General features: G+C 38.4%; 1 long non-coding RNA gene across 2 annotated transcripts in view; it reads right to left on the minus strand.

Annotated features, from left to right (window-relative positions):
- Positions 1-2,125: 2,125 nt before the first annotated feature.
- LOC107667043 (uncharacterized) overlaps positions 2,126-9,468 on the minus strand; it is a 57,899-nt gene continuing 50,556 nt past the window's right edge. Inside the window, exon 4 of one of the 2 annotated variants that reach the window (XR_001631749.1) lies at positions 2,126-2,166. This is a non-coding gene — a long non-coding RNA (uncharacterized LOC107667043). Of the gene's footprint in view, positions 2,167-9,345; positions 9,377-9,468 lie in introns of those variants that run through there. The other variant, XR_001631750.1, reaches the window with a different exon arrangement.

Here is a 9,468-nt window from a genome sequence, read left to right on the forward strand (position 1 = left end):
TCATTAGTCATAACCCATCTGCAACATGTAAGTAGCAATTATGAGTCCTAAAAGTGCTTTTAAAGAAAGTGGTAAACCATGTGCAAGACGTTTAAGCGAAGACCCTCCTCAATAACTCTTGTCACAGCCACCTGGCTGGCCACTTTAAAACCGGACCCTGCAAAGTACACTTTAATGGACAGGCTCGAATCCACCTGCTTTCGCTTTCTGTTATGGTCATAAATCTGAATAACTAAATAATAACCTGCACTTAAACATATTTGGAGTGCTTTTCAACTCGGATCGCCAAAAGTTTGGACTTTCATAAGTGCAACATTTCCGTAAAACGCCCCGAAAAATCAATATTCAAGAGGAAATAATCATGCATTTTGGGTTCATTCGCATGCAATGTGAAAGATTAATGCATTAAAACTCATCTAAAAGTTTGTCAGGAGAGTGTGTTGTTTTGTTTGTTATGTTTAATTCATGCTGCCAACATGGAGCCGAGCCAATGTCACCATATTGACTTTCAAATCTGTGATCTCTGAACTAACGTGAAATTGTGTAGTTGGAAAATGACAAGAGATTGATTTCCATAAGTCTCATAAGCACAACTGACTATGTAAATAGGGCTGATTTCTTTATGGGGGTGGGGGAAAATAGCTCGGCTCTCCATTTACATTATCAAATGACACCATTTACATTCATGTTTTCCATTTACTATCAATCTGTAACGTACACAGTTTTGCAAGCGGGCGTAACTGTTAGAAGCACTTCTCTAAAACGTTGCTGGCCAGGCTGGTAGGAATACAGACTTTGCAGGAGCTCCATTAATCTCACAATGCAATACACTGCATGCAAAAAAAAAAAAAACTAAAATACATAATTCAAATCAAACACTGATGACTGAGTTGAGACATTTAGAAACACTCCAAATATACGTGGGCTAATGTTTGTTGAGCACCTGTTTTAGAGACAATATGATAATAAGCACTAATATGGCATGTCATATGCCGCAAAAGGATGCTTTTTATGACTCAAGGTCATGAATATATATGAATGTTTACTGTAAACAACAGAATTTGAACACAGACTGGCACTGTGACATGTGGGCAGTGTCATGGTTTGTTTGTTGTGTTTACACATCACACAGGAAGGGAAGGCCACGAGAGACATGGATCAAAGAGGTCTGTGGCGGTATACTAGTCAAACTGTGTACAGTCTTAGAATTCTGATTAGCTAGAAAGGACCTTGTGTACATGCTGACAGCATTCAGAAAGCCATCTAAACCGTGAGCAAATTCTAACAGATGTGTTTTGAAAGTGTTTGAAAGGGTCAATTACTTCACACTTCTACACAAATATAGGGATGTCATTGCATTACACACATATTAAATATTAAACCAAGTGGCAATTATTTTAAACATGCAAATTAATTCTTAATTAAACCAAGCATTTATACTGCATAAAAAAGTAAACAATGTGGAATTTATTCTAAAAATAAAATATTAAACAAACAAAGTAGAATCTATTCTAAATAAATATTAAACCATGTAGAATTTTCTTGTAATTAAATAAATACATAAACAAACATACAAAAAGACTGAATCTCAATTATTTGATATAAATAAATAAATAAATAAACAAACAAACCACATGGCATTTGCTGTAAATAAATAAACAAACAAACAAAGCGGCAATTAAATAAAAAAAATAATGAATGAATTAATAAAAACTGCATTAGATATGTATTAAATGTTAAACCAAGTAACATTTATTTTAAATAAATCAATAAAAACATTTCATAAAAAAATGTTTGTTGGGCTTTATAGAATTACTGTTAAGAAGACTAAAAAGAGTAAACTACCACACATATCCTAAATTTGCATTTGCATGAACTGAAGTGAACGGATAACAAAGAAGGTAACTTGAGGTGAACTGACTTCATATATCCACTAAAAATGACTTTGGGACCAATTGGTTAAAAGTAATTACAAGAGGTGTTTAAAAAAAGTGCAGTTTTGAGAAGGTCTAGCATCAATTGCTTGCAAATTCCACTTGGTTTAATATTTAGTTATCTATTGCAATGAAATTCATTCAAAAGTGTGGCTAGGCACACACATACACTGTTAAAAACTTGAGGCGTACCGTTCAGCATCCACAGGGCTGGACCACTGCACTGTCCTGCCTGCAGGACAGACAGCAGGTAGAAAGATTGGTGGAAGAGAACGCAGACAGAAAGGAGAGAAGGACAGACAAGAAAAAACATCAGTGAGAAATGAGGAAATCTACTGAAACTTCAAATCATCAGAGACCGGTGTTCCACATCCAGTTCCCAAAAAAACTGATGTGGATTTTGTGCTAATTATCCAGCCGATATTGTGATAGCTTTATCTCCAGACAAATCAAATGGAGTCTTCTTTTCAGAGAAGAACAAGGTAACGAGGGAGGGCACACCGAGAGAGGTCACTTTGAAACAATTGTTCATTACCCGCTTCCGACGAGTTTATTTTCACTCCGCGTTTAAATAATCTCGCGATACATTTTTAGCATCTTAAAAGGGCAAAATTCCCTTGATTAAACAAATAATAGCACATTCATGAAAACTGTAATTGGGTTCAAATTGATTCGAGCGGACGCTCTAATTGCATTTAAACACTCTTCCTCCCTAACCCTGGATTCACAGCTTCTTAATTACTGGCCCTCTCCATGCGAATCCCTCCGGCGGAGAGGTGGAAAAATAAAAATAGTGCGAGTTTTACGGCACATTGTTAAACTGACCTATAAACTTTTTTATTCAATATAAATGAAGGCCCAGTGGAGGCAGGGAGGGTGAGGTGTTGAGGGAGCACTACTAAACTCAGATTAGCCCAATCCCCTCCGGACTCCGATCCTGTCACTCATCTTCACCGACTTTCTCCCTTCCGTCCGTCCCTCGCTTTTTTGCCGCTGAGGAGAGGGAGAGGCATAAATGTGTTTCCTGAGAGAGGTGGAAAAGGCACATCCTGATTAGAAGAACGACGGCCCGCCTGGCCAGCGCGGCCGCCGCTGTTGTCTTTCTTGCAGAGGCAGCAAAAGTTGTGCCAACTCAAACAGGGCTTTCTTTCACACCGGGGGCCGGCGTGTGTGTGTGTGCGCTCCCGCGGTGGCCTTCCTGAGGGCGCGCTGCAGCTGGAGCTCTCTGAATAAAGGTAACGGCCGAAAAGTCAACGCTACTGTAAACTCTCCACCCTCCACCCGTCTTTCACCAGGACGTTCCGAATCAAAAGAAGAAACAACCCCACCTAAAAACACGCGCATTGTTTTTCCCCTGCAAAGCCTTCCCACGAATTACAAAGGAAAAAGTTTGTAAAGAGGGCAAGTGCTCGCTTTATCCCCGGGCCTGTGATCGTGCCAAACAAAATGCCAGGAGAGAAAGTGACATTCAGTGTTGGTTTAAAAAAAAAAAAAAACGAGCAGTTTGAAAGTGATTAGACTCTTTATTTCATTGTTATGAGCCTGACACCAGAGAGGAAACCAGAACAATCCATTCAACCATGCTTTCCTTTTTTCCCCCTCCCTCTTTCTTGCTCTCTGAATTTAGAAACACTAATTAGTTTTGCTCTCATAAACCCAACCTGAAAACGGCCAATTAGATAGTGTGAAGTAGGAGACGTGCTGAAGATACAAGTGCTTGAAAGGAGAAAAAAAAAGGACTAAAACCCTCATCATTCTTCAATTACAGCTTCACATGCACCGCAACGAAAGAGAAGAATAACATTTCACACTTTCCGTGTGGAACATATGCCGGTTTGGCGTTCAGTCGTTTGATGGGAAAGGGCTACATGGACGCACTGCAACATAACGGTGTTATGTAAATGAAACACGATAATGCTTCATCTGTATTGGTTGTTATTCGAGTCTCTCGAGGTGTATTGAGGTCACCACGCTAACCGAACCACCTGGCTAACCACAGCAGCAGCTGGGCTTTAGCGTAGCAACCAACCTGACCAGCGCGTTCCCTTAAACCACCTGCGTTAATCTGATATAGCAATTCCCCATTTCAAGGGTACCTTCACGCAAATGATGCAAAAAAGGCCGCTTTTGTTTTCCAAAAGAGTCTGTTTTGGTTTTCGTGCCAGGTGGCTTATTTTCATACAGAGGACGTCATAAAAATTAATGACAAACTTGAGCAAAATTGTCTTCAGGAAGTTTTGGGGCCGGTCCCCTGAGTTGACCCGGGCGAGTCTTTCATCAGTGTCAGAGCGAAGACTGATGGCCTGTCAAAAGAAAAGCCCTCCTCCATTTCTGGCCAGCTCGTGGGATGGGCAACGCGGCTAAAAAAAGGAGTCTGGGCGAAGCGGTGCTCGGCGTTTTTGCCGGGAATGAATTCTCAGATGCCGGGGTCGCTGCCAACGTCCTTGCAGCCAACGGCTGAGAGGGCAGCAGAGTTCATGCTAACTGCAGCTTGGACCTGCGCTGAACATCTGCTCATGAATGAGCTGGCCGCCTACTAAAAAGTGCTGCTGCACTACGAGGGCCTGCTGATACAAAATTCAACGCTCTCTTTCTCCTGGCACGCTTGTTTTGCGTCTATTCTCCTGAGCCCAACCCCGCAAAATCATATTAAGAGAATCTGCGAGCACGCCACAGAGTTTATCTGGAAGAACAGCTGGCGCTGAAAAGGGATCTGCTGCTTCAGGAGAGCTCAGGGACTTTCGCATGGAGATCTGCCATTTGTCCTTGAAGAAGGAAAAAAGGGTTAAACATCCAAATAATATGCTGGAAGAGGTGGCTACATCTAGCAGATTACCGTAACTCTGATGGAGTGATGATAATGAAGATCATGTGACAACCTGTGTCGAGAGTCAATACAAGTGTATTGATACAAGTAGATACGTCACATGTGACAACACTGTTTCTTTTTTTAATCAGTATTTTTGTTTTGTTTTTCAGTTAAAATAAAATGGTTTATTCTTAAAACAAGACAAATTTCAAATGGGGTCAAATAAATTACAAAAAAAGATATATATATATTTTTTTTTTCTTGTTGTGTATCAGATGATATAGCTGAAAGCCTTTTCCTGGTATTCAATATTTAATCTCAATATTTATGTATTTATAAATGGTCATTTTATTAACAATTGTCTTCTGCAAAACATTAAATTATAGGCTCAACCATAAATTACAGTCAAGTAGATTCAAAATGTTTAATGGCTGGAATACTATACCTATAGAACTAAGAAATATTACATATTTTGCTTCTTTTTCTGAATCGATAAAAAGGTTGGTTATTGGACAATCAAACATGTCTTCATAATTTGAAATAGTGGTTTCTTGCTTGCTTCTGGGTTTTATATGTAAAGTATTTTATGATTGTGACTATGTTTGCTGGAATGTTTCTTATTTATGTACTTGTGGACTTTACCATCAACCTGACAGGGACTTCAGATGAAAATTTGCCTGTATGGCTAAATCTGGCACATTTATATAATAAACTTGAGTGTTTATGTTAATTAATGTGCATTGCCCCTTTCAAAATAAAAATAAAGAATAAAGAATGCAAGTTACAAAAAATCAAGACATGTATCTTCATGGTTTTCCACTAGGGTTGTGCCGATAGACGATAGTATCGTGTATCGACGGTAGTCAGAGATATCGCTTGTGGCTGATGCCACTGACGATAGCAAGATGATTATTATAATTATTATTATAATTATTATCATGTTAGTAATACTATCTAATTAATATTAGGGCTTATTTGTTCCATTATATTTATTTTTCCGCGTTTTAACAGTGTTGCGCGTTATAACCAATCACACACGATTATGTTATGCTTATGAATGCAATGGCCAATCAGAGGCATTCAGATGAGTAATCGCTGAAACAACGGAGTTTTGTTGTTCAGCGCACGCTGACGGAATTCTGACTCGCGAATTCTTTCATCATAAACAATAAAGTGCAGATGTACATGCGATGTAAGTATAAGAAATTTATTCATCATACAGTGTAGATAGCTTCACTGATTTTAATGGGAGTGTATGATGTTCTTTGGTAATGTAAATGTTCTTTGCTCGTTTTCTGTATTATGTTCCACTGAATGAAAACAATGTCATTTAATAACTTTCCTTTATATCAGCAATATTTATAGATTATTAGTACTAATAAAAGAGTTAAATAAAAAATTAAAGCCAATAAATTGCCATTAATAAAATGAACTTCAGTGACTATTTTTGAGAAATGCTGCAAACGAACCATTGAGATTTGATTTGATTCATTACAATAGTTCTATCATGACAACTCTCTGAAGATTTTAGCATGGTGATGGATATGACAATGTTAATGTAGTTGGACTTGGCGGAACAGATTTGCTCCACTGCTGTTGGTTATTGCTGTTGTCGTAGATTATTCCTGCTGCTGCAAAGCAAGTTCAGCAACTATGATACGGTGCTGTGAGTTTTTAAGACATACTGCTGCTGCACAAACAGCATATATAATAACCCGCAGCAGATCTATACAAGTGGAGCTGGGGAAGGTGGAGGGTTTCAGAGGAACTCTGAAAGCACGCCGCAAACTGCTTTAGTGATTGTTAGCCAGCCATTTAAATGTTAAGCAGTAAGCTTATTGGCTGCGTATGGAACATGAACCAATCAGCTTGTGCCAAGTAGTTTAACTCTGTGAACATCATCAATTTGCGTTAAAGATCCATCAGCCTGCGCCATCTAGAGTTTCATGACAGAACTTGGAATATAAATGAAGCAGAGACACTGCTGAAGCATCTTGGTCTTACTGCTCTCATAATCAAAAGCTCCGAGACAAACATGGTAAAACTCAGGCAAACATCCTTCTTTAATACTCTAATCTCTCAATGTTGCAAAAGAACCAAACAAGACACTGAAGAATGGCTGACATTAAAGGCAAACTGCTCTGCCACTCCATTACAGTGCCCTCTCCCCGACACTGTAATTTCCAGGTACAGATAGTCTCCACTTTACTTCTACAGTCCAGCTAAATATTTGATTTACATAAATCCACCAAACCATTATACCTACAGGAGAGTCAGAGGTTTTCTTTGGAAAAGTATCACTGTGAGTAATAGCAGGAGTTTAAGGAAGTGGTCAAACTGAAATAACCGATTACCTCACATTCAGCAATTTCGCTTCTGTCTCGGGCCAGGATAGGTTCAGCTCAGTGAGCCATAAACATTTTGTTTGTGTACAGTGCGTTGTGGTAAAATGCGGAACAGAGGCTACAACATTTGGTTTCCATGTTCGCAGATGGTTCCATGTGCAGTGGAACCTTTTAGAGGCATCAACAAAAAAAATGGGGAAGCATTAAAATAGGTATTACACAGTATTTGTTTCCAATTGGAACGTTCCAACGTCCTTGAGAGACTGATGAACAGAAATGGTAACATTTGTCAGAGTATTGCTGGTCACGCCTTTAATATGCAAAAAGTATGCCTTTTTTGAGCACAGCTGAGATTTTTGTCATGATACACCTTTAGATAAGTTTCCATCAAAAAGCCCCTTCTTAAAAAAGAAGGTGACGCTGCATTGGTCTAATGTTTATTTGATATTGATCTCATTTGCTGCTAGACAAAACTACATTCTCCAAAGTAGATTTTTATATTATCTGAAAAAACTGCAGTGATTGCCCATGCACAACTAGCTACATTAAAAAAAGAGTTTCTCAGAGGGTGTCAGGCCACTTTTAAAGGAATTCTTAAAGAAATTCATCCATAATTTCCTCACTTTTATGTCCTACAAACTTGTGTAATTTTCTTCATTCTGTGAAACACAAAAGTTGTTTTAAAAACAGTGTATTTTGTGTTCTGAAAAAGGAAAAAATAAGTTTTCAACTTCTCAGACAACAATATGGCTGGCTACAGCTTTCAAAAACATTTTAATAAAAAACAACCGGCATACAAATTCAATATTATTGCGTTATTAAAAGTCAGCACTGAAGTAAACGTTCAATAAGCCATCCTATCAGATCTAGAACTGTGTTTTATCTTTTTAATACATCTAAATGTGTCAGTAGTAGGGAGCGAGAGAGAGAGGGAAAAATTGGTAAATATGACTGCTTAAATTTAATGCAAACATTGTTGACACATAATGTAATTTAAGTCGGGTAGTGTGAATGAAAGCCCAGCAGGGGTAATAATACCCTCCTAATGAGAATCCTCGCACGCTCTAGACCTTGCTGAGATAGCCATAATGCATGGCTCCTCTTTTTTAATAAAATAATTGTTACAGTTATTAAAGATGAATCTCATCAGAGGCAGGATGACAAAATAATTCATTACCAAACGCATGGCTTTAAATAGCTGCAAATTAAATTTCCCACAGAAAATATGCCTGTAGATGAATGGGATCGTTATTTCATAAATATTGGATTCAGTGTGCCCTTGGAAGACAAAAAAGTTTTCTGCGAAATGCAGTTAATAAATGACTCTAAACCCACAAATAATTCTTACCACATATGTTAATTTGACAAAGAAAAAAGGCAGCATTGTGGATCGAGTTTAAAGGTCCGGGTCGGCACGAACCACGGCTTGATAATGCGGTGCTTAATACGGATACCACCAACGTATAATTACTCAGATTATTTAGAGTTCCTGCTGTTTACTAAAGGCGCAGAAACTTCCTAGCAAGCACTCGGCATCTCCTGTCCTCTCTCTCACACACACACAAACATACTCACACACAGCAGGATGTAAAGAGGAAAGCTTTATTAAGATCCTGCAGCCATAAAAGAGCAGGGTGACTAACCGGCTACATTAGCGTCTAAAAGCCAAAGTTATTTAAACCCAATAAAACACTAATACATTGTTTGAGTGGAAGTTACAGTGAAGTTATCTTCACCTTAATAACATCACAGCTAGCCTGATGTTGTTTAGATCAATAAAGCCCATTACAAGAACAGGCCTCAACATAGATAACAGGGCTCAAGCGCAGTGATGTAACACTCTATGGCATCTCAAAGAAGAAAGGAACCTTCTATTAAATAAAGAGGCCAATGGAAGGCCAATCATAAAGCATGGTAATCTGATAAGAGGCGAGTGTGAGTGTTTTTAATACGTGCTGCGTTTGAGTACACTTGGATGGTGGTTTGTGGCAACCGTGTAGATGGTGAAGTGACACGTGAGGTGGCATCTGTTAAGATTACGACCCTTCTTGGCCCCACCACACCTACTCTCTGTCACATACTCTCTTTCTAAGTATGAACTACCTCAATATTATTAGACAGATACTTAATAAGCTTTGTATTTTCCCAAACTGTGTTCAGTTTGCAAAAATACAGATTGAGAAGATATTAGAATGCTCCTATTAAAGAGAAAGTTCATCCAAAAATACAAATTCTGTCATTATTTACTCACCCTCGTGTCATTCCAGACCTGAGCGAATTTCTGTCTTCTGTGGAACATAAAAGAAGAAATTTTGAAGAATAGTTTCAAGATATTTTTTGTCCACTTTTCTGTCCAGTCAATGGTAATGGTTTATATATA

The sequence above is a fragment of the Sinocyclocheilus anshuiensis genome, unplaced genomic scaffold (assembly GCF_001515605.1).
Source record: "Sinocyclocheilus anshuiensis isolate Anshui unplaced genomic scaffold, SAMN03320099.WGS_v1.1 scaffold615, whole genome shotgun sequence".
Taxonomy (NCBI): domain Eukaryota; kingdom Metazoa; phylum Chordata; class Actinopteri; order Cypriniformes; family Cyprinidae; genus Sinocyclocheilus; species Sinocyclocheilus anshuiensis.